The 26,982-nt window shown below is 53.5% G+C and overlaps 19 non-coding genes across 19 annotated transcripts; all 19 read left to right on the forward strand.

The window, feature by feature from the left end:
- Positions 1-18: 18 nt before the first annotated feature.
- Positions 19-90, forward strand: TRNAQ-CUG (transfer RNA glutamine (anticodon CUG)). The gene has a single exon. It is a non-coding gene; the product is annotated as a tRNA-Gln (tRNA).
- A 234-nt stretch (positions 91-324) lies between these two features.
- TRNAD-GUC (transfer RNA aspartic acid (anticodon GUC)) lies at positions 325-396 on the forward strand. Its single transcript has one exon. It is a non-coding gene; the product is annotated as a tRNA-Asp (tRNA).
- A 1,766-nt stretch (positions 397-2,162) lies between these two features.
- Positions 2,163-2,234, forward strand: TRNAQ-CUG (transfer RNA glutamine (anticodon CUG)). Its single transcript has one exon. It is a non-coding gene; the product is annotated as a tRNA-Gln (tRNA).
- A 234-nt stretch (positions 2,235-2,468) lies between these two features.
- TRNAD-GUC (transfer RNA aspartic acid (anticodon GUC)) lies at positions 2,469-2,540 on the forward strand. The gene has a single exon. It is a non-coding gene; the product is annotated as a tRNA-Asp (tRNA).
- A 2,070-nt stretch (positions 2,541-4,610) lies between these two features.
- Positions 4,611-4,682, forward strand: TRNAD-GUC (transfer RNA aspartic acid (anticodon GUC)). The gene has a single exon. It is a non-coding gene; the product is annotated as a tRNA-Asp (tRNA).
- Positions 4,683-6,447: 1,765 nt separating this feature from the next.
- TRNAQ-CUG (transfer RNA glutamine (anticodon CUG)) lies at positions 6,448-6,519 on the forward strand. Its single transcript has one exon. It is a non-coding gene; the product is annotated as a tRNA-Gln (tRNA).
- Positions 6,520-6,753: 234 nt separating this feature from the next.
- On the forward strand, positions 6,754-6,825 carry TRNAD-GUC (transfer RNA aspartic acid (anticodon GUC)). The gene has a single exon. It is a non-coding gene; the product is annotated as a tRNA-Asp (tRNA).
- A 1,764-nt stretch (positions 6,826-8,589) lies between these two features.
- TRNAQ-CUG (transfer RNA glutamine (anticodon CUG)) lies at positions 8,590-8,661 on the forward strand. Its single transcript has one exon. It is a non-coding gene; the product is annotated as a tRNA-Gln (tRNA).
- A 2,071-nt stretch (positions 8,662-10,732) lies between these two features.
- Positions 10,733-10,804, forward strand: TRNAQ-CUG (transfer RNA glutamine (anticodon CUG)). The gene has a single exon. It is a non-coding gene; the product is annotated as a tRNA-Gln (tRNA).
- Positions 10,805-11,038: 234 nt separating this feature from the next.
- TRNAD-GUC (transfer RNA aspartic acid (anticodon GUC)) lies at positions 11,039-11,110 on the forward strand. Its single transcript has one exon. It is a non-coding gene; the product is annotated as a tRNA-Asp (tRNA).
- A 1,765-nt stretch (positions 11,111-12,875) lies between these two features.
- TRNAQ-CUG (transfer RNA glutamine (anticodon CUG)) lies at positions 12,876-12,947 on the forward strand. Its single transcript has one exon. It is a non-coding gene; the product is annotated as a tRNA-Gln (tRNA).
- A 2,071-nt stretch (positions 12,948-15,018) lies between these two features.
- Positions 15,019-15,090, forward strand: TRNAQ-CUG (transfer RNA glutamine (anticodon CUG)). Its single transcript has one exon. It is a non-coding gene; the product is annotated as a tRNA-Gln (tRNA).
- Positions 15,091-17,161: 2,071 nt separating this feature from the next.
- TRNAQ-CUG (transfer RNA glutamine (anticodon CUG)) lies at positions 17,162-17,233 on the forward strand. The gene has a single exon. It is a non-coding gene; the product is annotated as a tRNA-Gln (tRNA).
- A 234-nt stretch (positions 17,234-17,467) lies between these two features.
- On the forward strand, positions 17,468-17,539 carry TRNAD-GUC (transfer RNA aspartic acid (anticodon GUC)). The gene has a single exon. It is a non-coding gene; the product is annotated as a tRNA-Asp (tRNA).
- Positions 17,540-19,304: 1,765 nt separating this feature from the next.
- On the forward strand, positions 19,305-19,376 carry TRNAQ-CUG (transfer RNA glutamine (anticodon CUG)). The gene has a single exon. It is a non-coding gene; the product is annotated as a tRNA-Gln (tRNA).
- A 2,066-nt stretch (positions 19,377-21,442) lies between these two features.
- TRNAQ-CUG (transfer RNA glutamine (anticodon CUG)) lies at positions 21,443-21,514 on the forward strand. The gene has a single exon. It is a non-coding gene; the product is annotated as a tRNA-Gln (tRNA).
- A 2,071-nt stretch (positions 21,515-23,585) lies between these two features.
- TRNAQ-CUG (transfer RNA glutamine (anticodon CUG)) lies at positions 23,586-23,657 on the forward strand. The gene has a single exon. It is a non-coding gene; the product is annotated as a tRNA-Gln (tRNA).
- Positions 23,658-23,891: 234 nt separating this feature from the next.
- Positions 23,892-23,963, forward strand: TRNAD-GUC (transfer RNA aspartic acid (anticodon GUC)). Its single transcript has one exon. It is a non-coding gene; the product is annotated as a tRNA-Asp (tRNA).
- Positions 23,964-25,727: 1,764 nt separating this feature from the next.
- On the forward strand, positions 25,728-25,799 carry TRNAQ-CUG (transfer RNA glutamine (anticodon CUG)). The gene has a single exon. It is a non-coding gene; the product is annotated as a tRNA-Gln (tRNA).
- The last annotated feature ends 1,183 nt before the right edge of the window (positions 25,800-26,982 follow it).

The following is a 26,982-nucleotide window of genomic DNA, read 5'->3' on the forward strand; positions in this document are numbered from 1 at the left end:
AAAGATCCTCGTTCCAGGGGTTCCGTGGTGTAACGGTCAGCACTCTGGACTCTGAATCCAGCGATCCGAGTTCAAATCTCGGTGGGACCTTCTTTGCCGAGCCGCCGTTGATTTGAGCCTGGCGACTTGACTTGTCTATTACTGGCGGAAAGGCCAGTGATAGCGGAAGCCGCCCACAAGGCGGATGCCGTGCGAACGAGGCCCGTTGCAAGGGTGATGTCCGGCCGACTGCAAGGCAAACTGAGGAGGCCCACAGCTCTATTGAAAGAGAAGCTGTGCAGCCGTATGTACTTTGGCCAGGAGCAGGTGTTCTGCACCAACTGGTCCTCGTTAGTATAGTGGTGAGTATCCCCGCCTGTCACGCGGGAGACCGGGGTTCGATTCCCCGACGGGGAGGCCGGCTTTTCATTTTCTACCCACCTACCCCCACACTCCTCTGCCTCCGCTCAGCTTAACTCCTTGGATGGTCTTTGAAGGAGAAAACGCTCACATTCGCAGCACATGGCAATTACAGAAGTTCATCGGATGGCCACCCAGCTCGACACCAAGTGGCACGGCTTTCTGGACCAAGTCAAGCTTTCAACTTCGCAGGACCTGGCCGCTTCACACCATCTGTGGAATCTTCCGCTGGGGTGCGTACTTCTCCCACTTCCACGCCTCTTCCAAGTTCTCAACACCTTTCATCTCTACTTCTCCACAGTCATTGCCAGCAGCCCATTTTCGACCCACAGACCTTGATTTCCTCTTCTCCCATTGCTCGCTCTCGAGACTCTGCGCCTTTGCTTCCACCAGCTCTGGACCTCCTCCGTCATGTACACTTCCTGCACCCATGTCCTGAAAACACTACATCTGCAGGCACGCAGATTGAAAGGCGTAGGCGAGTGAGCCCAGTGTGCTCTTTAGCCGATCATTAATGCCCTCCTAAAAGCCCACCACCAGGCCAACATACAGCAGAGTATGCAGCAGATTCATTGCTTTGGCCTCGGGGAGGGTTTTTTTGACTCTCTCTACCCCCCCTCCCCGGTGTGCAACACGTTCTAGAGTTGGTCTCCGGTTACAATCTATTAAGATTCCAGTTTTTGCACGCTCAACCCTAATGGGAAGACCTTGGGCCTCCTCCCCTTCTCTGATCATCTCCAGTCATCCCGTTTGCTAAGGCCTTCATAAGGAATTTGTCCCACGCAGAGCATTACCTTTCCCCAGCTGGGGCCTGTCTTTGGTGCTGGAGGTTCCCTCTGGTTCCCAGTTTCACCCAGTGGCAACCTGTTTACTACTGAACCTCACGCTCCAAGCCGTCTTCCATATAGCTATTACTACGCTTCAAAGAGTCTTGGGAAAGAGCTTTGGGCGGTAACAAACCATAGCTGTGCTTTCTGCCTGATCGGGTGACTCTTCGCCCTGGTGCCTCATGGCACCTCGAAAGTTTCATCATCTTTTCCTGTTCATCAAGTCTCGATGTGACCTACCTCTTTCCGGATCGCTCTTTCGAAAAATCACCAGGCCCCTGATGAAGGAGATATCCCGAAGGGCTTGGGTTCAAGCAACCGAAAGTCCAAGCGCTAGAAAAAGTGTGCTCGTGATCCTTGCTGGAGTGGAAAAGGATCATGCAGCCTGTGCCACAACCATAGTCGCCTGGTGAGACAAAACAATGCAGAGAGCGTGAAAAAAAAAATCAAAAGGACTTGAGGTTCCGGGAAAAGAGCCATTGCCAGAAGAGGGGTGGCATCATCCTGGGCGGCCTTCCTGTAAGGGCTCGCCTGAAGCCACAGGCAAGGCACCCGCCTGGCCTCCTTATGCTTGACTGGCGCGTGGACCTGGCACTCCTCCCAAGGGTGGAATTTGCGAGAAGCGTTTTGCAAGAAGCCCTTACCACTAGATGAATCGATTGTTGTGACGCCCACCCCTGTCTTGCTGCTTGGGCCACCCCATGTCTACTTCTGCCATGAATGCCCCAGGAAAAGGAGGAAATGATTTGCTGTACTTTTAGCTTTCCCGGTACCTTCGCATGGGAAATTGCCGCCCCTTCATTGACCAAGAGATGGCGATCGACGGTGTAGGGAAAAGATTATAGGAGAGTCGGTCCTAGGGGGGTTAAGGGGGAGTGAGCGTTAGCTACAGGCATAGCGAGGCACAAGAAAAGCGAGAAAGATCCTCGTTCCAGGGGTTCCATGGTGTAACGGTCAGCACTCTGGACTCTGAATCCAGCGATCCGAGTTCAAATCTCGGTGGGACCTTCTTTGCCGAGCCGCCGTTGATTTGAGCCTGGCGACTTGACTTGTCTATTACTGGCGGAAAGGCCAGTGATAGCGGAAGCCGCCCAAAAGGCGGATGCCGTGCGAACGAGGCCCGTTGCAAGGGTGATGTCCGGCCGACTGCAAGGCAAACTGAGGAGGCCCACAGCTCTATTGAAAGAGAAGCTGTGCAGCCGTATGTACTTTGGCCAGGAGCAGGTGTTCTGCACCAACTGGTCCTCGTTAGTATAGTGGTGAGTATCCCCGCCTGTCACGCGGGAGACCGGGGTTCGATTCCCCGACGGGGAGTCTGCTTTTCTTTTCTACCCACCTACCCCCACACTCCTCTGCCTCCGCTCAGCTTAACTCTTTGGATGGTCTTTGAAGGAGAAAACGCTCACATTCGCAGCACATGGCAATTACAGAAGTTCATCGGATGGCCACCCAGCTCGACACCAAGTGGCACGGCTTTCTGGACCAAGTCAAGCTTTCAACTTCGCAGGACCTGGCCGCTTCACACCATCTGTGGAATCTTCCGCTGGGGTGCGTACTTCTCCCACTTCCACGCCTCTTCCAAGTTCTCAACACCTTTCATCTCTACTTCTCCACAGTCATTGCCAGCAGCCCATTTTCGACCCACAGACCTTGATTTCCTCTTCTCCCATTGCTCGCTCTCGAGACTCTGCGCCTTTGCTTCCACCAGCTCTGGACCTCCTCCGTCATGTACACTTCCTGCACCCATGTCCTGAAAACACTACATCTGCAGGCACGCAGATTGAAAGGCGTAGGCGAGTGAGCCCAGTGTGCTCTTTAGCCGATCATTAATGCCCTCCTAAAAGCCCACCACCAGGCCAACATACAGCAGAGTATGCAGCAGATTCATTGCTTTGGCCTCGGGGAGGGTCTTTTTGACTCTCTCTACCCCCCCTCCCCGGTGTGCAACACGTTCTAGAGTTGGTCTCCGGTTACAATCTATTAAGATTCCAGTTTTTGCACGCTCAACCCTAATGGGAAGACCTTGGGCCTCCTCCCCTTCTCTGATCATCTCCAGTCATCCCGTTTGCTAAGGCCTTCATAAGGAATTTGTCCCACGCAGAGCATTACCTTTCCCCAGCTGGGGCCTGTCTTTGGTGCTGGAGGTTCCCTCTGGTTCCCAGTTTCACCCAGTGGCAACCTGTTTACTACTGAACCTCACGCTCCAAGCCGTCTTCCATATAGCTATTACTACGCTTCAAAGAGTCTTGGGAAAGAGCTTTGGGCGGTAACAAACCATAGCTGTGCTTTCTGCCTGATCGGGTGACTCTTCGCCCTGGTGCCTCATGGCACCTCGAAAGTTTCATCATCTTTTCCTGTTCATCAAGTCTCGATGTGACCTACCTCTTTCCGGATCGCTCTTTCAAAAAATCACCAGGCCCCTGATGAAGGAGATATCCCGAAGGGCTTGGGTTCAAGCAACCGAAAGTCCAAGCGCTAGAAAAAGTGTGCTCGTGATCCTTGCTGGAGTGGAAAAGGATCATGCAGCCTGTGCCACAACCATAGTCGCCTGGTGAGACAAAACAATGCAGAGAGCGTGAAAAAAAAAATCAAAAGGACTTGAGGTTCCGGGAAAAGAGCCATTGCCAGAAGAGGGGTGGCATCATCCTGGGCGGCCTTCCTGTAAGGGCTCGCCTGAAGCCACAGGCAAGGCACCCGCCTGGCCTCCTTATGCTTGACTGGCGCGTGGACCTGGCACTCCTCCCAAGGGTGGAATTTGCGAGAAGCGTTTTGCAAGAAGCCCTTACCACTAGATGAATCGATTGTTGTGACGCCCACCCCTGTCTTGCTGCTTGGGCCATCCCATGTCTACTTCTGCCATGAATGCCCCAGGAAAAGGAGGAAATGATTTGCTGTACTTTTAGCTTTCCCGGTACCTTCGCATGGGAAATTGCCGCCCCTTCATTGACCAAGAGATGGCGATCGACGGTGTAGGGAAAAGATTATAGGAGAGTCGGTCCTAGGGGGGTTAAGGGGGAGTGAGCGTTAGCTACAGGCATAGCGAGGCACAAGAAAAGCGAGAAAGATCCTCGTTCCAGGGGATCCATGGTGTAACGGTCAGCACTCTGGACTCTGAATCCAGCGATCCGAGTTCAAATCTCGGTGGGACCTTCTTTGCCGAGCCGCCGTTGATTTGAGCCTGGCGACTTGACTTGTCTATTACTGGCGGAAAGGCCAGTGATAGCGGAAGCCGCCCACAAGGCGGATGCCGTGCGAACGAGGCCCGTTGCAAGGGTGATGTCCGGCCGACTGCAAGGCAAACTGAGGAGGCCCACAGCTCTATTGAAAGAGAAGCTGTGCAGCCGTATGTACTTTGGCCAGGAGCAGGTGCTCTGCACCAACTGGTCCTCGTTAGTATAGTGGTGAGTATCCCCGCCTGTCACGCGGGAGACCGGGGTTCGATTCCCCGACGGGGAGGCCGGCTTTTCTTTTCTACCCACCTACCCACACACTCCTCTGCCTCCGCTCAGCTTAACTCCTTGGATGGTCTTTGAAGGAGAAAACGCTCACATTCGCAGCACATGGCAATTACAGAAGTTCATCGGATGGCCACCCAGCTCGACACCAAGTGGCACGGCTTTCTGGACCAAGTCAAGCTTTCAACTTCGCAGGACCTGGCCGCTTCACACCATCTGTGGAATCTTCCGCTGGGGTGCGTACTTCTCCCACTTCCACGCCTCTTCCAAGTTCTCAACACCTTTCATCTCTACTTCTCCACAGTCATTGCCAGCAGCCCATTTTCGACCCACAGACCTTGATTTCCTCTTCTCCCATTGCTCGCTCTCGAGACTCTGCGCCTTTGCTTCCACCAGCTCTGGACCTCCTCCGTCATGTACACTTCCTGCACCCATGTCCTGAAAACACTACATCTGCAGGCACGCAGATTGAAAGGCGTAGGCGAGTGAGCCCAGTGTGCTCTTTAGCCGATCATTAATGCCCTCCTAAAAGCCCACCACCAGGCCAACATACAGCAGAGTATGCAGCAGATTCATTGCTTTGGCCTCGGGGAGGGTCTTTTTGACTCTCTCTACCCCCCCTCCCCGGTGTGCAACACGTTCTAGAGTTGGTCTCCGGTTACAATCTATTAAGATTCCAGTTTTTGCACGCTCAACCCTAATGGGAAGTCCTTGGGCCTCCTCCCCTTCTCTGATCATCTCCAGTCATCCCGTTTGCTAAGGCCTTCATAAGGAATTTGTCCCACGCAGAGCATTCCCTTTCCCCAGCTGGGGCCTGTCTTTGGTGCTGGAGGTTCCCTCTGGTTCCCAGTTTCACCCAGTGGCAACCTGTTTACTACTGAACCTCACGCTCCAAGCCGTCTTCCATATAGCTATTAGTACGCTTCAAAGAGTCTTGGGAAAGAGCTTTGGGCGGTAACAAACCATAGCTGTGCTTTCTGCCTGATCGGGTGACTCTTCGCCCTGGTGCCTCATGGCACCTCGAAAGTTTCATCATCTTTTCCTGTTCATCAAGTCTCGATGTAACCTACCTCTTTCCGGATCGCTCTTTCGAAAAATCACCAGGCCCCTGATGAAGGAGATATCCCGAAGGGCTTGGGTTCAAGCAACCGAAAGTCCAAGCGCTAGAAAAAGTGTGCTCGTGATCCTTGCTGGAGTGGAAAAGGATCATGCAGCCTGTGCCACAACCATAGTCGCCTGGTGAGACAAAACAATGCAGAGAGCGTGAAAAAAAAAATCAAAAGGACTTGAGGTTCCGGGAAAAGAGCCATTGCCAGAAGAGGGGTGGCATCATCCTGGGCGGCCTTCCTGTAAGGGCTCGCCTGAAGCCACAGGCAAGGCACCCGCCTGGCCTCCTTATGCTTGATTGGCGCGTGGACCTGGCACTCCTCCCAAGGGTGGAATTTGCGAGAAGCGTTTTGCAAGAAGCCCTTACCACTAGATGAATCGATTGTTGTGACGCCCACCCCTGTCTTGCTGCTTGGGCCATCCCATGTCTACTTCTGCCATGAATGCCCCAGGAAAAGGAGGAAATGATTTGCTGTACTTTTAGCTTTCCCGGTACCTTCGCATGGGAAATTGCCGCCCCTTCATTGACCAAGAGATGGCGATCGACGGTGTAGGGAAAAGATTATAGGAGAGTCGGTCCTAGGGGGGTTAAGGGGGAGTGAGCGTTAGCTACAGGCATAGCGAGGCACAAGAAAAGCGAGAAAGATCCTCGTTCCAGGGGTTCCATGGTGTAACGGTCAGCACTCTGGACTCTGAATCCAGCGATCCGAGTTCAAATCTCGGTGGGACCTTCTTTGCCGAGCCGCCGTTGATTTGAGCCTGGCGACTTGACTTGTCTATTACTGGCGGAAAGGCCAGTGATAGCGGAAGCCGCCCACAAGGCGGATGCCGTGCGAACGAGGCCCGTTGCAAGGGTGATGTCCGGCCGACTGCAAGGCAAACTGAGGAGGCCCACAGCTCTATTGAAAGAGAAGCTGTGCAGCCGTATGTACTTTGGCCAGGAGCAGGTGCTCTGCACCAACTGGTCCTCGTTAGTATAGTGGTGAGTATCCCCGCCTGTCACGCGGGAGACCGGGGTTCGATTCCCCGACGGGGAGGCTGGCTTTTCTTTTCTACCCACCTACCCCCACACTCCTCTGCCTCCGCTCAGCTTAACTCCTTGGATGGTCTTTGAACGAGAAAACGCTCACATTCGCAGCACATGGCAATTACAGAAGTTCATCGGATGGCCACCCAGCTCGACACCAAGTGGCACGGCTTTCTGGACCAAATCAAGCTTTCAACTTCGCAGGACCTGGCCGCTTCACACCATCTGTGGAATCTTCCGCTGGGGTGCGTACTTCTCCCACTTCCACGCCTCTTCCAAGTTCTCAACACCTTTCATCTCTACTTCTCCACAGTCATTGCCAGCAGCCCATTTTCGACCCACAGACCTTGATTTCCTCTTCTCCCATTGCTCGCTCTCGAGACTCTGCGCCTTTGCTTCCACCAGCTCTGGACCTCCTCCGTCATGTACACTTCCTGCACCCATGTCCTGAAAACACTACATCTGCAGGCACGCAGATTGAAAGGCGTAGGCGAGTGAGCCCAGTGTGCTCTTTAGCCGATCATTAATGCCCTCCTAAAAGCCCACCACCAGGCCAACATACAGCAGAGTATGCAGCAGATTCATTGCTTTGGCCTCGGGGAGGGTCTTTTTGACTCTCTCTACCCCCCCTCCCCGGTGTGCAACACGTTCTAGAGTTGGTCTCCGGTTACAATCTATTAAGATTCCAGTTTTTGCACGCTCAACCCTAATGGGAAGTCCTTGGGCCTCCTCCCCTTCTCTGATCATCTCCAGTCATCCCGTTTGCTAAGGCCTTCATAAGGAATTTGTCCCACGCAGAGCATTCCCTTTCCCCAGCTGGGGCCTGTCTTTGGTGCTGGAGGTTCCCTCTGGTTCCCAGTTTCACCCAGTGGCAACCTGTTTACTACTGAACCTCACGCTCCAAGCCGTCTTCCATATAGCTATTACTACGCTTCAAAGAGTCTTGGGAAAGAGCTTTGGGCGGTAACAAACCATAGCTGTGCTTTCTGCCTGATCGGGTGACTCTTCGCCCTGGTGCCTCATGGCACCTCGAAAGTTTCATCATCTTTTCCTGTTCATCAAGTCTCGATGTGACCTACCTCTTTCCGGATCGCTCTTTCGAAAAATCACCAGGTCCCTGATGAAGGAGATATCCCGAAGGGCTTGGGTTCAAGCAACCGAAAGTCCAAGCGCTAGAAAAAGTGTGCTCGTGATCCTTGCTGGAGTGGAAAAGGATCATGCAGCCTGTGCCACAACCATAGTCGCCTGGTGAGACAAAACAATGCAGAGAGCGTGAAAAAAAAAATCAAAAGGACTTGAGGTTCCGGGAAAAGAGCCATTGCCAGAAGAGGGGTGGCATCATCCTGGGCGGCCTTCCTGTAAGGGCTCGCCTGAAGCCACAGGCAAGGCACCCGCCTGGCCTCCTTATGCTTGACTGGCGCGTGGACCTGGCACTCCTCCCAAGGGTGGAATTTGCGAGAAGCGTTTTGCAAGAAGCCCTTACCACTAGATGAATCGATTGTTGTGACGCCCACCCCTGTCTTGCTGCTTGGGCCATCCCATGTCTACTTCTGCCATGAATGCCCCAGGAAAAGGAGGAAATGATTTGCTGTACTTTTAGCTTTCCCGGTACCTTCGCATGGGAAATTGCCGCCCCTTCATTGACCAAGAGATGGCGATCGACGGTGTAGGGAAAAGATTATAGGAGAGTCGGTCCTAGGGGGTTAATTGGGAGTGAGCGTTAGCTACAGGCATAGCGAGGCACAAGAAAAGCGAGAAAGATCCTCATTCCAGGGGTTCCGTGGTGTAACGGTCAGCACTCTGGACTCTGAATCCAGCGATCCGAGTTCAAATCTCGGTGGGACCTTCTTTGCCGAGCCGCCGTTGATTTGAGCCTGGCGACTTGACTTGTCTATTACTGGCGGAAAGGCCAGTGATAGCGGAAGCCGCCCACAAGGCGGATGCCGTGCGAACGAGGCCCGTTGCAAGGGTGATGTCCGGCCGACTGCAAGGCAAACTGAGGAGGCCCACAGCTCTATTGAAAGAGAAGCTGTGCAGCCGTATGTACTTTGGCCAGGAGCAGGTGCTCTGCACCAACTGGTCCTCGTTAGTATAGTGGTGAGTATCCCCGCCTGTCACGCGGGAGACCGGGGTTCGATTCCCCGACGGGAAGGCCGGCTTTTCATTTTCTACCCACCTACCCCCACACTCCTCTGCCTCCGCTCAGCTTAACTCCTTGGATGGTCTTTGAAGGAGAAAACGCTCACATTCGCAGCACATGGCAATTACAGAAGTTCATCGGATGGCCACCCAGCTCGACACCAAGTGGCACGGCTTTCTGGACCAAGTCAAGCTTTCAACTTCGCAGGACCTGGCCGCTTCACACCATCTGTGGAATCTTCCGCTGGGGTGCGTACTTCTCCCACTTCCACGCCTCTTCCAAGTTCTCAACACCTTTCATCTCTACTTCTCCACAGTCATTGCCAGCAGCCCATTTTCGACCCACAGACCTTGATTTCCTCTTCTCCCATTGCTCGCTCTCGAGACTCTGCGCCTTTGCTTCCACCAGCTCTGGACCTCCTCCGTCATGTACACTTCCTGCACCCATGTCCTGAAAACACTACATCTGCAGGCACGCAGATTGAAAGGCGTAGGCGAGTGAGCCCAGTGTGCTCTTTAGCCGATCATTAATGCCCTCCTAAAAGCCCACCACCAGGCCAACATACAGCAGAGTATGCAGCAGATTCATTGCTTTGGCCTCGGGGAGGGTCTTTTTGACTCTCTCTACCCCCCCTCCCCGGTGTGCAACACGTTCTAGAGTTGGTCTCCGGTTACAATCTATTAAGATTCCAGTTTTTGCACGCTCAACCCTATTGGGAAGACCTTGGGCCTCCTCCCCTTCTCTGATCATCTCCAGTCATCCCGTTTGCTAAGGCCTTCATAAGGAATTTGTCCCACGCAGAGCATTACCTTTCCCCAGCTGGGGCCTGTCTTTGGTGCTGGAGGTTCCCTCTGGTTCCCAGTTTCACCCAGTGGCAACCTGTTTACTACTGAACCTCACGCTCCAAGCCGTCTTCCATATAGCTATTACTACGCTTCAAAGAGTCTTGGGAAAGAGCTTTGGGCGGTAACAAACCATAGCTGTGCTTTCTGCCTGATCGGGTGACTCTTCGCCCTGGTGCCTCATGGCACCTCGAAAGTTTCATCATCTTTTCCTGTTCATCAAGTCTCGATGTGACCTACCTCTTTCCGGATCGCTCTTTCAAAAAATCACCAGGCCCCTGATGAAGGAGATATCCCGAAGGGCTTGGGTTCAAGCAACCGAAAGTCCAAGCGCTAGAAAAAGTGTGCTCGTGATCCTTGCTGGAGTGGAAAAGGATCATGCAGCCTGTGCCACAACCATAGTCGCCTGGTGAGACAAAACAATGCAGAGAGCGTGAAAAAAAAAATCAAAAGGACTTGAGGTTCCGGGAAAAGAGCCATTGCCAGAAGAGGGGTGGCATCATCCTGGGCGGCCTTCCTGTAAGGGCTCGCCTGAAGCCACAGGCAAGGCACCCGCCTGGCCTCCTTATGCTTGACTGGCGCGTGGACCTGGCACTCCTCCCAAGGGTGGAATTTGCGAGAAGCGTTTTGCAAGAAGCCCTTACCACTAGATGAATCGATTGTTGTGACGCCCACCCCTGTCTTGCTGCTTGGGCCATCCCATGTCACTTCTGCCATGAATGCCCCAGGAAAAGGAGGAAATGATTTGCTGTACTTTTAGCTTTCCCGGTACCTTCGCATGGGAAATTGCCGCCCCTTCATTGACCAAGAGATGGCGATCGACGGTGTAGGGAAAAGATTATAGGAGAGTCGGTCCTAGGGGGGTTAAGGGGGAGTGAGCGTTAGCTACAGGCATAGCGAGGCACAAGAAAAGCGAGAAAGATCCTCGTTCCAGGGGTTCCATGGTGTAACGGTCAGCACTCTGGACTCTGAATCCAGCGATCCGAGTTCAAATCTCGGTGGGACCTTCTTTGCCGAGCCGCCGTTGATTTGAGCCTGGCGACTTGACTTGTCTATTACTGGCGGAAAGGCCAGTGATAGCGGAAGCCGCCCACAAGGCGGATGCCGTGCGAACGAGGCCCGTTGCAAGGGTGATGTCCGGCCGACTGCAAGGCAAACTGAGGAGGCCCACAGCTCTATTGAAAGAGAAGCTGTGCAGCCGTATGTACTTTGGCCAGGAGCAGGTGCTCTGCACCAACTGGTCCTCGTTAGTATAGTGGTGAGTATCCCCGCCTGTCACGCGGGAGACCGGGGTTCGATTCCCCGACGGGGAGGCCGGCTTTTCTTTTCTACCCACCTACCCCCACACTCCTCTGCCTCCGCTCAGCTTAACTCCTTGGATGGTCTTTGAAGGAGAAAACGCTCACATTCGCAGCACATGGCAATAACAGAAGTTCATCGGATGGCCACCCAGCTCGACACCAAGTGGCACGGCTTTCTGGACCAAGTCAAGCTTTCAACTTCGCAGGACCTGGCCGCTTCACACCATCTGTGGAATCTTCCGCTGGGGTGCGTACTTCTCCCACTTCCACGCCTCTTCCAAGTTCTCAACACCTTTCATCTCTACTTCTCCACAGTCATTGCCAGCAGCCCATTTTCGACCCACAGACCTTGATTTCCTCTTCTCCCATTGCTCGCTCTCGAGACTCTGCGCCTTTGCTTCCACCAGCTCTGGACCTCCTCCGTCATGTACACTTCCTGCACCCATGTCCTGAAAACACTACATCTGCAGGCACGCAGATTGAAAGGCGTAGGCGAGTGAGCCCAGTGTGCTCTTTAGCCGATCATTAATGCCCTCCTAAAAGCCCACCACCAGGCCAACATACAGCAGAGTATGCAGCAGATTCATTGCTTTGGCCTCGGGGAGGGTCTTTTTGACTCTCTCTACCCCCCCTCCCCGGTGTGCAACACGTTCTAGAGTTGGTCTCCGGTTACAATCTATTAAGATTCCAGTTTTTGCACGCTCAACCCTAATGGGAAGACCTTGGGCCTCCTCCCCTTCTCTGATCATCTCCAGTCATCCCGTTTGCTAAGGCCTTCATAAGGAATTTGTCCCACGCAGAGCATTACCTTTCCCCAGCTGGGGCCTGTCTTTGGTGCTGGAGGTTCCCTCTGGTTCCCAGTTTCACCCAGTGGCAACCTGTTTACTACTGAACCTCACGCTCCAAGCCGTCTTCCATATAGCTATTACTACGCTTCAAAGAGTCTTGGGAAAGAGCTTTGGGCGGTAACAAACCATAGCTGTGCTTTCTGCCTGATCGGGTGACTCTTCGCCCTGGTGCCTCATGGCACCTCGAAAGTTTCATCATCTTTTCCTGTTCATCAAGTCTCGATGTGACCTACCTCTTTCCGGATCGCTCTTTCAAAAAATCACCAGGCCCCTGATGAAGGAGATATCCCGAAGGGCTTGGGTTCAAGCAACCGAAAGTCCAAGCGCTAGAAAAAGTGTGCTCGTGATCCTTGCTGGAGTGGAAAAGGATCATACAGCCTGTGCCACAACCATAGTCGCCTGGTGAGACAAAACAATGCAGAGAGCGTGAAAAAAAAAATCAAAAGGACTTGAGGTTCCGGGAAAAGAGCCATTGCCAGAAGAGGGGTGGCATCATCCTGGGCGGCCTTCCTGTAAGGGCTCGCCTGAAGCCACAGGCAAGGCACCCGCCTGGCCTCCTTATGCTTGACTGGCGCGTGGACCTGGCACTCCTCCCAAGGGTGGAATTTGCGAGAAGCGTTTTGCAAGAAGCCCTTACCACTAGATGAATCGATTGTTGTGACGCCCACCCCTGTCTTGCTGCTTGGGCCATCCCATGTCTACTTCTGCCATGAATGCCCCAGGAAAAGGAGGAAATGATTTGCTGTACTTTTAGCTTTCCCGGTACCTTCGCATGGGAAATTGCCGCCCCTTCATTGACCAAGAGATGGCGATCGACGGTGTAGGGAAAAGATTATAGGAGAGTCGGTCCTAGGGGGGTTAAGGGGGAGTGAGCGTTAGCTACAGGCATAGCGAGGCACAAGAAAAGCGAGAAAGATCCTCGTTCCAGGGGTTCCATGGTGTAACGGTCAGCACTCTGGACTCTGAATCCAGCGATCCGAGTTCAAATCTCGGTGGGACCTTCTTTGCCGAGCCGCCGTTGATTTGAGCCTGGCGACTTGACTTGTCTATTACTGGCGGAAAGGCCAGTGATAGCGGAAGCCGCCCACAAGGCGGATGCCGTGCGAACGAGGCCCGTTGCAAGGGTGATGTCCGGCCGACTGCAAGGCAAACTGAGGAGGCCCACAGCTCTATTGAAAGAGAAGCTGTGCAGCCGTATGTACTTTGGCCAGGAGCAGGTGCTCTGCACCAACTGGTCCTCGTTAGTATAGTGGTGAGTATCCCCGCCTGTCACGCGGGAGACCGGGGTTTGATTCCCCGACGGGGAGGCCGGCTTTTCTTTTCTACCCACCTACCCCCACACTCCTCTGCCTCCGCTCAGCTTAACTCCTTGGATGGTCTTTGAAGGAGAAAACGCTCACATTCGCAGCACATGGCAATAACAGAAGTTCATCGGATGGCCACCCAGCTCGACACCAAGTGGCACGGCTTTCTGGACCAAGTCAAGCTTTCAACTTCGCAGGACCTGGCCGCTTCACACCATCTGTGGAATCTTCCGCTGGGGTGCGTACTTCTCCCACTTCCACGCCTCTTCCAAGTTCTCAACACCTTTCATCTCTACTTCTCCACAGTCATTGCCAGCAGCCCATTTTCGACCCACAGACCTTGATTTCCTCTTCTCCCATTCCTCGCTCTCGAGACTCTGCGCCTTTGCTTCCACCAGCTCTGGACCTCCTCCGTCATGTACACTTCCTGCACCCATGTCCTGAAAACACTACATCTGCAGGCACGCAGATTGAAAGGCGTAGGCGAGTGAGCCCAGTGTGCTCTTTAGCCGATCATTAATGCCCTCCTAAAAGCCCACCACCAGGCCAACATACAGCAGAGTATGCAGCAGATTCATTGCTTTGGCCTCGGGGAGGGTCTTTTTGACTCTCTCTACCCCCCCTCCCCGGTGTGCAACACGTTCTAGAGTTGGTCTCCGGTTACAATCTATTAAGATTCCAGTTATTGCACGCTCAACCCTAATGGGAAGTCCTTGGGCCTCCTCCCCTTCTCTGATCATCTCCAGTCATCCCGTTTGCTAAGGCCTTCATAAGGAATTTGTCCCACGCAGAGCATTACCTTTCCCCAGCTGGGGCCTGTCTTTGGTGCTGGAGGTTCCCTCTGGTTCCCAGTTTCACCCAGTGGCAAACTGTTTACTACTGAACCTCACGCTCCAAGCCGTCTTCCATATAGCTATTACTACGCTTCAAAGAGTCTTGGGAAAGAGCTTTGGGCGGTAACAAACCATAGCTGTGCTTTCTGCCTGATCGGGTGACTCTTCGCCCTGGTGCCTCATGGCACCTCGAAAGTTTCATCATCTTTTCCTGTTCATCAAGTCTCGATGTGACCTACCTCTTTCCGGATCGCTCTTTCGAAAAATCACCAGGCCCCTGATGAAGGAGATATCCCGAAGGGCTTGCGTTCAAGCAACCGAAAGTCCAAGCGCTAGAAAAAGTGTGCTCGTGATCCTTGCTGGAGTGGAAAAGGATCATGCAGCCTGTGCCACAACCATAGTCGCCTGGTGAGACAAAACAATGCAGAGAGCGTGAAAAAAAAAATCAAAAGGACTTGAGGTTCCGGGAAAAGAGCCATTGCCAGAAGAGGGGTGGCATCATCCTGGGCGGCCTTCCTGTAAGGGCTCGCCTGAAGCCACAGGCAAGGCACCCGCCTGGCCTCCTTATGCTTGACTGGCGCGTGGACCTGGCACTCCTCCCAAGGGTGGAATTTGCGAGAAGCGTTTTGCAAGAAGCCCTTACCACTAGATGAATCGATTGTTGTGACGCCCACCCCTGTCTTGCTGCTTGGGCCATCCCATGTCTACTTCTGCCATGAATGCCCCAGGAAAAGGAGGAAATGATTTGCTGTACTTTTAGCTTTCCCGGTACCTTCGCATGGGAAATTGCCGCCCCTTCATTGACCAAGAGATGGCGATCGACGGTGTAGGGAAAAGATTATAGGAGAGTCGGTCCTAGGGGGGTTAAGGGGGAGTGAGCGTTAGCTACAGGCATAGCGAGGCACAAGAAAAGCGAGAAAGATCCTCGTTCCAGGGGTTCCATGGTGTAACGGTCAGCACTCTGGACTCTGAATCCAGCGATCCGAGTTCAAATCTCGGTGGGACCTTCTTTGCCGAGCCGCCGTTGATTTGAGCCTGGCGACTTGACTTGTCTATTACTGGCGGAAAGGCCAGTGATAGCGGAAGCCGCCCACAAGGCGGATGCCGTGCGAACGAGGCCCGTTGCAAGGGTGATGTCCGGCCGACTGCAAGGCAAACTGAGGAGGCCCACAGCTCTATTGAAAGAGAAGCTGTGCAGCCGTATGTACTTTGGCCAGGAGCAGGTGCTCTGCACCAACTGGTCCTCGTTAGTATAGTGGTGAGTATCCCCGCCTGTCACGCAGGAGACCGGGGTTTGATTCCCCGACGGGGAGGCCGGCTTTTCTTTTCTACCCACCTACCCCCACACTCCTCTGCCTCCGCTCAGCTTAACTCCTTGGATGGTCTTTGAAGGAGAAAACGCTCACATTCGCAGCACATGGCAATTACAGAAGTTCATCGGATGGCCACCCAGCTCGACACCAAGTGGCACGGCTTTCTGGACCAAGTCAAGCTTTCAACTTCGCAGGACCTGGCCGCTTCACACCATCTGTGGAATCTTCCGCTGGGGTGCGTACTTCTCCCACTTCCACGCCTCTTCCAAGTTCTCAACACCTTTCATCTCTACTTCTCCACAGTCATTGCCAGCAGCCCATTTTCGACCCACAGACCTTGATTTCCTCTTCTCCCATTCCTCGCTCTCGAGACTCTACGCCTTTGCTTCCACCAGCTCTGGACCTCCTCCGTCATGTACACTTCCTGCACCCATGTCCTGAAAACACTACATCTGCAGGCACGCAGATTGAAAGGCGTAGGCGAGTGAGCCCAGTGTGCTCTTTAGCCGATCATTAATGCCCTCCTAAAAGCCCACCACCAGGCCAACATACAGCAGAGTATGCAGCAGATTCATTGCTTTGGCCTCGGGGAGGGTCTTTTTGACTCTCTCTACCCCCCCTCCCCGGTGTGCAACACGTTCTAGAGTTGGTCTCCGGTTACAATCTATTAAGATTCCAGTTTTTGCACGCTCAACCCTAATGGGAAGACCTTGGGCCTCCTCCCCTTCTCTGATCATCTCCAGTCATCCCGTTTGCTAAGGCCTTCATAAGGAATTTGTCCCACGCAGAGCATTACCTTTCCCCAGCTGGGGCCTGTCTTTGGTGCTGGAGGTTCCCTCTGGTTCCCAGTTTCACCCAGTGGCAACCTGTTTACTACTGAACCTCACGCTCCAAGCCGTCTTCCATATAGCTATTACTACGCTTCAAAGAGTCTTGGGAAAGAGCTTTGGGCGGTAACAAACCATAGCTGTGCTTTCTGCCTGATCGGGTGACTCTTCGCCCTGGTGCCTCATGGCACCTCGAAAGTTTCATCATCTTTTCCTGTTCATCAAGTCTCGATGTGACCTACCTCTTTCCGGATCGCTCTTTCAAAAAATCACCAGGCCCCTGATGAAGGAGATATCCCGAAGGGCTTGGGTTCAAGCAACCGAAAGTCCAAGCGCTAGAAAAAGTGTGCTCGTGATCCTTGCTGGAGTGGAAAAGGATCATGCAGCCTGTGCCACAACCATAGTCGCCTGGTGAGACAAAACAATGCAGAGAGCGTGAAAAAAAAAATCAAAAGGACTTGAGGTTCCGGGAAAAGAGCCATTGCCAGAAGAGGGGTGGCATCATCCTGGGCGGCCTTCCTGTAAGGGCTCGCCTGAAGCCACAGGCAAGGCACCCGCCTGGCCTCCTTATGCTTGACTGGCGCGTGGACCTGGCACTCCTCCCAAGGGTGGAATTTGCGAGAAGCGTTTTGCAAGAAGCCCTTACCACTAGATGAATCGATTGTTGTGACGCCCACCCCTGTCTTGCTGCTTGGGCCATCCCATGTCTACTTCTGCCATGAATGCCCCAGGAAAAGGAGGAAATGATTTGCTGTACTTTTAGCTTTCCTGGTACCTTCGCATGGGAAATTGCCGCCCCTTCATTGACCAAGAGATGGCGATCGACGGTGTAGGGAAAAGATTATAGGAGAGTCGGTCTTAGGGGGGTTAAGGGGGAGTGAGCGTTAGCTACAGGCATAGCGAGGCACAAGAAAAGCGAGAAAGATCCTCGTTCCAGGGGTTCCATGGTGTAACGGTCAGCACTCTGGACTCTGAATCCAGCGATCCGAGTTCAAATCTCGGTGGGACCTTCTTTGCCGAGCCTCCGTTGATTTGAGCCTGGCGACTTGACTTGTCTATTACTGGCGGAAAGGCCAGTGATAGCGGAAGCCGCCCACAAGGCGGATGCCGTGCGAACGAGGCCCGTTGCAAGGGTGATGTCCGGCCGACTGCAAGGCAAACTGAGGAGGCCCACAGCTCTATTGAAAGAGAAGCTGTGCAGCCGTATGTACTTTGGCCAGGAGCAGGTGCTCTGCACCAACTGGTCCTCGTTAGTATAGTGGTGAGTATCCCCGCCTGTCACGCGGGAGACCGGGGTTCGATTCCCCGACGGGGAGGCCGGCTTTTCTTTTCTACCCACCTACCCCCACACTCCTCTGCCTCCGCTCAGCTTAACTCCTTGGATGGTCTTTGAAGGAGAAAACGCTCACATTCGCAGCACATGGCAATAACAGAAGTTCATCGGATGGCCACCCAGCTCGACACCAAGTGGCACGGCTTTCTGGACCAAGTCAAGCTTTCAACTTCGCAGGACCTGGCCGCTTCACACCATCTGTGGAATCTTCCGCTGGGGTGCGTACTTCTCCCACTTCCACGCCTCTTCCAAGTTCTCAACACCTTTCATCTCTACTTCTCCACAGTCATTGCCAGCAGCCCATTTTCGACCCACAGACCTTGATTTCCTCTTCTCCCATTGCTCGCTCTCGAGACTCTGCGCCTTTGCTTCCACCAGCTCTGGACCTCCTCCGTCATGTACACTTCCTGCACCCATGTCCTGAAAACACTACATCTGCAGGCACGCAGATTGAAAGGCGTAGGCGAGTGAGCCCAGTGTGCTCTTTAGCCGATCATTAATGCCCTCCTAAAAGCCCACCACCAGGCCAACATACAGCAGAGTATGCAGCAGATTCATTGCTTTGGCCTCGGGGAGGGTCTTTTTGACTCTCTCTACCCCCCCTCCCCGGTGTGCAACACGTTCTAGAGTTGGTCTCCGGTTACAATCTATTAAGATTCCAGTTTTTGCACGCTCAACCCTAATGGGAAGACCTTGGGCCTCCTCCCCTTCTCTGATCATCTCCAGTCATCCCGTTTGCTAAGGCCTTCATAAGGAATTTGTCCCACGCAGAGCATTACCTTTCCCCAGCTGGGGCCTGTCTTTGGTGCTGGAGGTTCCCTCTGGTTCCCAGTTTCACCCAGTGGCAACCTGTTTACTACTGAACCTCACGCTCCAAGCCGTCTTCCATATAGCTATTACTACGCTTCAAAGAGTCTTGGGAAAGAGCTTTGGGCGGTAACAAACCATAGCTGTGCTTTCTGCCTGATCGGGTGACTCTTCGCCCTGGTGCCTCATGGCACCTCGAAAGTTTCATCATCTTTTCCTGTTCATCAAGTCTCGATGTGACCTACCTCTTTCCGGATCGCTCTTTCAAAAAATCACCAGGCCCCTGATGAAGGAGATATCCCGAAGGGCTTGGGTTCAAGCAACCGAAAGTCCAAGCGCTAGAAAAAGTGTGCTCGTGATCCTTGCTGGAGTGGAAAAGGATCATACAGCCTGTGCCACAACCATAGTCGCCTGGTGAGACAAAACAATGCAGAGAGCGTGAAAAAAAAAATCAAAAGGACTTGAGGTTCCGGGAAAAGAGCCATTGCCAGAAGAGGGGTGGCATCATCCTGGGCGGCCTTCCTGTAAGGGCTCGCCTGAAGCCACAGGCAAGGCACCCGCCTGGCCTCCTTATGCTTGACTGGCGCGTGGACCTGGCACTCCTCCCAAGGGTGGAATTTGCGAGAAGCGTTTTGCAAGAAGCCCTTACCACTAGATGAATCGATTGTTGTGACGCCCACCCCTGTCTTGCTGCTTGGGCCATCCCATGTCTACTTCTGCCATGAATGCCCCAGGAAAAGGAGGAAATGATTTGCTGTACTTTTAGCTTTCCCGGTACCTTCGCATGGGAAATTGCCGCCCCTTCATTGACCAAGAGATGGCGATCGACGGTGTAGGGAAAAGATTATAGGAGAGTCGGTCCTAGGGGGGTTAAGGGGGAGTGAGCGTTAGCTACAGGCATAGCGAGGCACAAGAAAAGCGAGAAAGATCCTCGTTCCAGGGGTTCCATGGTGTAACGGTCAGCACTCTGGACTCTGAATCCAGCGATCCGAGTTCAAATCTCGGTGGGACCTTCTTTGCCGAGCCGCCGTTGATTTGAGCCTGGCGACTTGACTTGTCTATTACTGGCGGAAAGGCCAGTGATAGCGGAAGCCGCCCACAAGGCGGATGCCGTGCGAACGAGGCCCGTTGCAAGGGTGATGTCCGGCCGACTGCAAGGCAAACTGAGGAGGCCCACAGCTCTATTGAAAGAGAAGCTGTGCAGCCGTATGTACTTTGGCCAGGAGCAGGTGCTCTGCACCAACTGGTCCTCGTTAGTATAGTGGTGAGTATCCCCGCCTGTCACGCGGGAGACCGGGGTTCGATTCCCTGACGGGGAGGCCGGCTTTTCTTTTCTACCCACCTACCCCCACACTCCTCTGCCTCCGCTCAGCTTAACTCCTTGGATGGTCTTTGAAGGAGAAAACGCTCACATTCGCAGCACATGGCAATAACAGAAGTTCATCGGATGGCCACCCAGCTCGACACCAAGTGGCACGGCTTTCTGGACCAAGTCAAGCTTTCAACTTCGCAGGACCTGGCCGCTTCACACCATCTGTGGAATCTTCCGCTGGGGTGCGTACTTCTCCCACTTCCACGCCTCTTCCAAGTTCTCAACACCTTTCATCTCTACTTCTCCACAGTCATTGCCAGCAGCCCATTTTCGACCCACAGACCTTGATTTCCTCTTCTCCCATTGCTCGCTCTCGAGACTCTGCGCCTTTGCTTCCACCAGCTCTGGACCTCCTCCGTCATGTACACTTCCTGCACCCATGTCCTGAAAACACTACATCTGCAGGCACGCAGATTGAAAGGCGTAGGCGAGTGAGCCCAGTGTGCTCTTTAGCCGATCATTAATGCCCTCCTAAAAGCCCACCACCAGGCCAACATACAGCAGAGTATGCAGCAGATTCATTGCTTTGGCCTCGGGGAGGGTCTTTTTGACTCTCTCTACCCCCCCTCCCCGGTGTGCAACACGTTCTAGAGTTGGTCTCCGGTTACAATCTATTAAGATTCCAGTTATTGCACGCTCAACCCTAATGGGAAGTCCTTGGGCCTCCTCCCCTTCTCTGATCATCTCCAGTCATCCCGTTTGCTAAGGCCTTCATAAGGAATTTGTCCCACGCAGAGCATTACCTTTCCCCAGCTGGGGCCTGTCTTTGGTGCTGGAGGTTCCCTCTGGTTCCCAGTTTCACCCAGTGGCAAACTGTTTACTACTGAACCTCACGCTCCAAGCCGTCTTCCATATTACTACGCTTCAAAGAGTCTTGGGAAAGAGCTTTGGGCGGTAACAAACCATAGCTGTGCTTTCTGCCTGATCGGGTGACTCTTCGCCCTGGTGCCTCATGGCACCTCGAAAGTTTCATCATCTTTTCCTGTTCATCAAGTCTCGATGTGACCTACCTCTTTCCGGATCGCTCTTTCGAAAAATCACCAGGCCCCTGATGAAGGAGATATCCCGAAGGGCTTGCGTTCAAGCAACCGAAAGTCCAAGCGCTAGAAAAAGTGTGCTCGTGATCCTTGCTGGAGTGGAAAAGGATCATGCAGCCTGTGCCACAACCATAGTCGCCTGGTGAGACAAAACAATGCAGAGAGCGTGAAAAAAAAAATCAAAAGGACTTGAGGTTCCGGGAAAAGAGCCATTGCCAGAAGAGGGGTGGCATCATCCTGGGCGGCCTTCCTGTAAGGGCTCGCCTGAAGCCACAGGCAAGGCACCCGCCTGGCCTCCTTATGCTTGACTGGCGCGTGGACCTGGCACTCCTCCCAAGGGTGGAATTTGCGAGAAGCGTTTTGCAAGAAGCCCTTACCACTAGATGAATCGATTGTTGTGACGCCCACCCCTGTCTTGCTGCTTGGGCCATCCCATGTCTACTTCTGCCATGAATGCCCCAGGAAAAGGAGGAAATGATTTGCTGTACTTTTAGCTTTCCCGGTACCTTCGCATGGGAAATTGCCGCCCCTTCATTGACCAAGAGATGGCGATCGACGGTGTAGGGAAAAGATTATAGGAGAGTCGGTCCTAGGGGGGTTAAGGGGGAGTGAGCGTTAGCTACAGGCATAGCGAGGCACAAGAAAAGCGAGAAAGATTCTATGTTCCAGGGGTTCCATGGTGTAACGGTCAGCACTCTGGACTCTGAATCCAGCGATCCGAGTTCAAATCTCGGTGGGACCTTCTTTGCCGAGCCGCCGTTGATTTGAGCCTGGCGACTTGACTTGTCTATTACTGGCGGAAAGGCCAGTGATAGCGGAAGCCGCCCACAAGGCGGATGCCGTGCGAACGAGGCCCGTTGCAAGGGTGATGTCCGGCCGACTGCAAGGCAAACTGAGGAGGCCCACAGCTCTATTGAAAGAGAAGCTGTGCAGCCGTATGTACTTTGGCCAGGAGCAGGTGCTCTGCACCAAATGGTCCTCGTTAGTATAGTGGTGAGTATCCCCGCCTGTCACGCAGGAGACCGGGGTTCGATTCCCCGACGGGGAGGCCGGCTTTTCTTTTCTACCCACCTACCCCCACACTCCTCTGCCTCCGCTCAGCTTAACTCCTTGGATGGTCTTTGAAGGAGAAAACGCTCACATTCGCAGCACATGGCAATTACAGAAGTTCATCGGATGGCCACCCAGCTCGACACCAAGTGGCACGGCTTTCTGGACCAAGTCAAGCTTTCAACTTCGCAGGACCTGGCCGCTTCACACCATCTGTGGAATCTTCCGCTGGGGTGCGTACTTCTCCCACTTCCACGCCTCTTCCAAGTTCTCAACACCTTTCATCTCTACTTCTCCACAGTCATTGCCAGCAGCCCATTTTCGACCCACAGACCTTGATTTCCTCTTCTCCCATTCCTCGCTCTCGAGACTCTACGCCTTTGCTTCCACCAGCTCTGGACCTCCTCCGTCATGTACACTTCCTGCACCCATGTCCTGAAAACACTACATCTGCAGGCACGCAGATTGAAAGGCGTAGGCGAGTGAGCCCAGTGTGCTCTTTAGCCGATCATTAATGCCCTCCTAAAAGCCCACCACCAGGCCAACATACAGCAGAGTATGCAGCAGATTCATTGCTTTGGCCTCGGGGAGGGTCTTTTTGACTCTCTCTACCCCCCCTCCCCGGTGTGCAACACGTTCTAGAGTTGGTCTCCGGTTACAATCTATTAAGATTCCAGTTTTTGCACGCTCAACCCTAATGGGAAGACCTTGGGCCTCCTCCCCTTCTCTGATCATCTCCAGTCATCCCGTTTGCTAAGGCCTTCATAAGGAATTTGTCCCACGCAGAGCATTACCTTTCCCCAGCTGGGGCCTGTCTTTGGTGCTGGAGGTTCCCTCTGGTTCCCAGTTTCACCCAGTGGCAACCTGTTTACTACTGAACCTCACGCTCCAAGCCGTCTTCCATATAGCTATTACTACGCTTCAAAGAGTCTTGGGAAAGAGCTTTGGGCGGTAACAAACCATAGCTGTGCTTTCTGCCTGATCGGGTGACTCTTCGCCCTGGTGCCTCATGGCACCTCGAAAGTTTCATCATCTTTTCCTGTTCATCAAGTCTCGATGTGACCTACCTCTTTCCGGATCGCTCTTTCAAAAAATCACCAGGCCCCTGATGAAGGAGATATCCCGAAGGGCTTGGGTTCAAGCAACCGAAAGTCCAAGCGCTAGAAAAAGTGTGCTCGTGATCCTTGCTGGAGTGGAAAAGGATCATGCAGCCTGTGCCACAACCATAGTCGCCTGGTGAGACAAAACAATGCAGAGAGCGTGAAAAAAAAAATCAAAAGGACTTGAGGTTCCGGGAAAAGAGCCATTGCCAGAAGAGGGGTGGCATCATCCTGGGCGGCCTTCCTGTAAGGGCTCGCCTGAAGCCACAGGCAAGGCACCCGCCTGGCCTCCTTATGCTTGACTGGCGCGTGGACCTGGCACTCCTCCCAAGGGTGGAATTTGCGAGAAGCGTTTTGCAAGAAGCCCTTACCACTAGATGAATCGATTGTTGTGACGCCCACCCCTGTCTTGCTGCTTGGGCCATCCCATGTCTACTTCTGCCATGAATGCCCCAGGAAAAGGAGGAAATGATTTGCTGTACTTTTAGCTTTCCCGGTACCTTCGCATGGGAAATTGCCGCCCCTTCATTGACCAAGAGATGGCGATCGACGGTGTAGGGAAAAGATTATAGGAGAGTGGGTCCTAGGGGGGTTAAGGGGGAGTGAGCGTTAGCTACAGGCATAGCGAGGCACAAGAAAAGCGAGAAAGATCCTCGTTCCAGGGGTTCCATGGTGTAACGGTCAGCACTCTGGACTCTGAATCCAGCGATCCGAGTTCAAATCTCGGTGGGACCTTCTTTGCCGAGCCGCCGTTGATTTGAGCCTGGCGACTTGACTTGTCTATTACTGGCGGAAAGGCCAGTGATAGCGGAAGCCGCCCACAAGGCGGATGCCGTGCGAACGAGGCCCGTTGCAAGGGTGATGTCCGGCCGACTGCAAGGCAAACTGAGGAGGCCCACAGCTCTATTGAAAGAGAAGCTGTGCAGCCGTATGTACTTTGGCCAGGAGCAGGTGCTCTGCACCAACTGGTCCTCGTTAGTATAGTGGTGAGTATCCCCGCCTGTCACGCGGGAGACCGGGGTTCGATTCCCCGACGGGGAGGCCGGCTTTTCTTTTCTACCCACCTACCCCCACACTCCTCTGCCTCCGCTCAGCTTAACTCCTTGGATGGTCTTTGAAGGAGAAAACGCTCACATTCGCAGCACATGGCAATAACAGAAGTTCATCGGATGGGCACCCAGCTCGACACCAAGTGGCACGGCTTTCTGGACCAAGTCAAGCTTTCAACTTCGCAGGACCTGGCCGCTTCACACCATCTGTGGAATCTTCCGCTGGGGTGCGTACTTCTCCCACTTCCACGCCTCTTCCAAGTTCTCAACACCTTTCATCTCTACTTCTCCACAGTCATTGCCAGCAGCCCATTTTCGACCCACAGACCTTGATTTCCTCTTCTCCCATTGCTCGCTCTCGAGACTCTGCGCCTTTGCTTCCACCAGCTCTGGACCTCCTCCGTCATGTACACTTCCTGCACCCATGTCCTGAAAACACTACATCTGCAGGCACGCAGATTGAAAGGCGTAGGCGAGTGAGCCCAGTGTGCTCTTTAGCCGATCATTAATGCCCTCCTAAAAGCCCACCACCAGGCCAACATACAGCAGAGTATGCAGCAGATTCATTGCTTTGGCCTCGGGGAGGGTCTTTTTGACTCTCTCTACCCCCCCTCCCCGGTGTGCAACACGTTCTAGAGTTGGTCTCCGGTTACATCTATTAAGATTCCAGTTTTTGCACGCTCAACCCTAATGGGAAGTCCTTGGGCCTCCTCCCCTTCTCTGATCATCTCCAGTCATCCCGTTTGCTAAGGCCTTCATAAGGAATTTGTCCCACGCAGAGCATTCCCTTTCCCCAGCTGGGGCCTGTCTTTGGTGCTGGAGGTTCCCTCTGGTTCCCAGTTTCACCCAGTGGCAACCTGTTTACTACTGAACCTCACGCTCCAAGCCGTCTTCCATATAGCTATTACTACGCTTCAAAGAGTCTTGGGAAAGAGCTTTGGGCGGTAACAAACCATAGCTGTGCTTTCTGCCTGATCGGGTGACTCTTCGCCCTGGTGCCTCATGGCACCTCGAAAGTTTCATCATCTTTTCCTGTTCATCAAGTCTCGATGTGACCTACCTCTTTCCGGATCGCTCTTTCGAAAAATCACCAGGCCCCTGATGAAGGAGATATCCCGAAGGGCTTGCGTTCAAGCAACCGAAAGTCCAAGCGCTAGAAAAAGTGTGCTCGTGATCCTTGCTGGAGTGGAAAAGGATCATGCAGCCTGTGCCACAACCATAGTCGCCTGGTGAGACAAAACAATGCAGAGAGCGTGAAAAAAAAAATCAAAAGGACTTGAGGTTCCGGGAAAAGAGCCATTGCCAGAAGAGGGGTGGCATCATCCTGGGCGGCCTTCCTGTAAGGGCTCGCCTGAAGCCACAGGCAAGGCACCCGCCTGGCCTCCTTATGCTTGACTGGCGCGTGGACCTGGCACTCCTCCCAAGGGTGGAATTTGCGAGAAGCGTTTTGCAAGAAGCCCTTACCACTAGATGAATCGATTGTTGTGACGCCCACCCCTGTCTTGCTGCTTGGGCCATCCCATGTCTACTTCTGCCATGAATGCCCCAGGAAAAGGAGGAAATGATTTGCTGTACTTTTAGCTTTCCCGGTACCTTCGCATGGGAAATTGCCGCCCCTTCATTGACCAAGAGATGGCGATCGACGGTGTAGGGAAAAGATTATAGGAGAGTCGGTCCTAGGGGGGTTAAGGGGGAGTGAGCGTTAGCTACAGGCATAGCGAGGCACAAGAAAAGCGAGAAAGATCCTCGTTCCAGGGGTTCCATGGTGTAACGGTCAGCACTCTGGACTCTGAATCCAGCGATCCGAGTTCAAATCTCGGTGGGACCTTCTTTGCCGAGCCGCCGTTGATTTGAGCCTGGCGACTTGACTTGTCTATTACTGGCGGAAAGGCCAGTGATAGCGGAAGCCGCCCACAAGGCGGATGCCGTGCGAACGAGGCCCGTTGCAAGGGTGATGTCCGGCCGACTGCAAGGCAAACTGAGGAGGCCCACAGCTCTATTGAAAGAGAAGCTGTGCAGCCGTATGTACTTTGGCCAGGAGCAGGTGCTCTGCATCAACTGGTCCTCGTTAGTATAGTGGTGAGTATCCCCACCTGTCACGCGGGAGACCGGGGTTCGATTCCCCGACGGGGAGGCCGGCTTTTCTTTTCTACCCACCTACCCCCACACTCCTCTGCCTCCGCTCAGCTTAACTCCTTGGATGGTCTTTGAAGGAGAAAACGCTCACATTCGCAGCACATGGCAATTACAGAATTTCATCGGATGGCCACCCAGCTCGACACCAAGTGGCACGGCTTTCTGGACCAAGTCAAGCTTTCAACTTCGCAGGACCTGGCCGCTTCACACCATCTGTGGAATCTTCCGCTGGGGTGCGTACTTCTCCCACTTCCACGCCTCTTCCAAGTTCTCAACACCTTTCATCTCTACTTCTCCACAGTCATTGCCAGCAGCCCATTTTCGACCCACAGACCTTGATTTCCTCTTCTCCCATTGCTCGCTCTCGAGACTCTGCGCCTTTGCTTCCACCAGCTCTGGACCTCCTCCGTCATGTACACTTCCTGCACCCATGTCCTGAAAACACTACATCTGCAGGCACGCAGATTGAAAGGCGTAGGCGAGTGAGCCCAGTGTGCTCTTTAGCCGATCATTAATGCCCTCCTAAAAGCCCACCACCAGGCCAACATACAGCAGAGTATGCAGCAGATTCATTGCTTTGGCCTCGGGGAGGGTCTTTTTGACTCTCTCTACCCCCCCTCCCCGGTGTGCAACACGTTCTAGAGTTGGTCTCCGGTTACATCTATTAAGATTCCAGTTTTTGCACGCTCAACCCTAATGGGAAGTCCTTGGGCCTCCTCCCCTTCTCTGATCATCTCCAGTCATCCCGTTTGCTAAGGCCTTCATAAGGAATTTGTCCCACGCAGAGCATTCCCTTTCCCCAGCTGGGGCCTGTCTTTGGTGCTGGAGGTTCCCTCTGGTTCCCAGTTTCACCCAGTGGCAACCTGTTTACTACT

Source organism: Staurois parvus, unplaced genomic scaffold, assembly GCF_062004578.1.
Source record: "Staurois parvus isolate SC_StPar_1 unplaced genomic scaffold, SC_StPar_1.0 ptg000126l, whole genome shotgun sequence".
NCBI classification, from domain to species: domain Eukaryota; kingdom Metazoa; phylum Chordata; class Amphibia; order Anura; family Ranidae; genus Staurois; species Staurois parvus.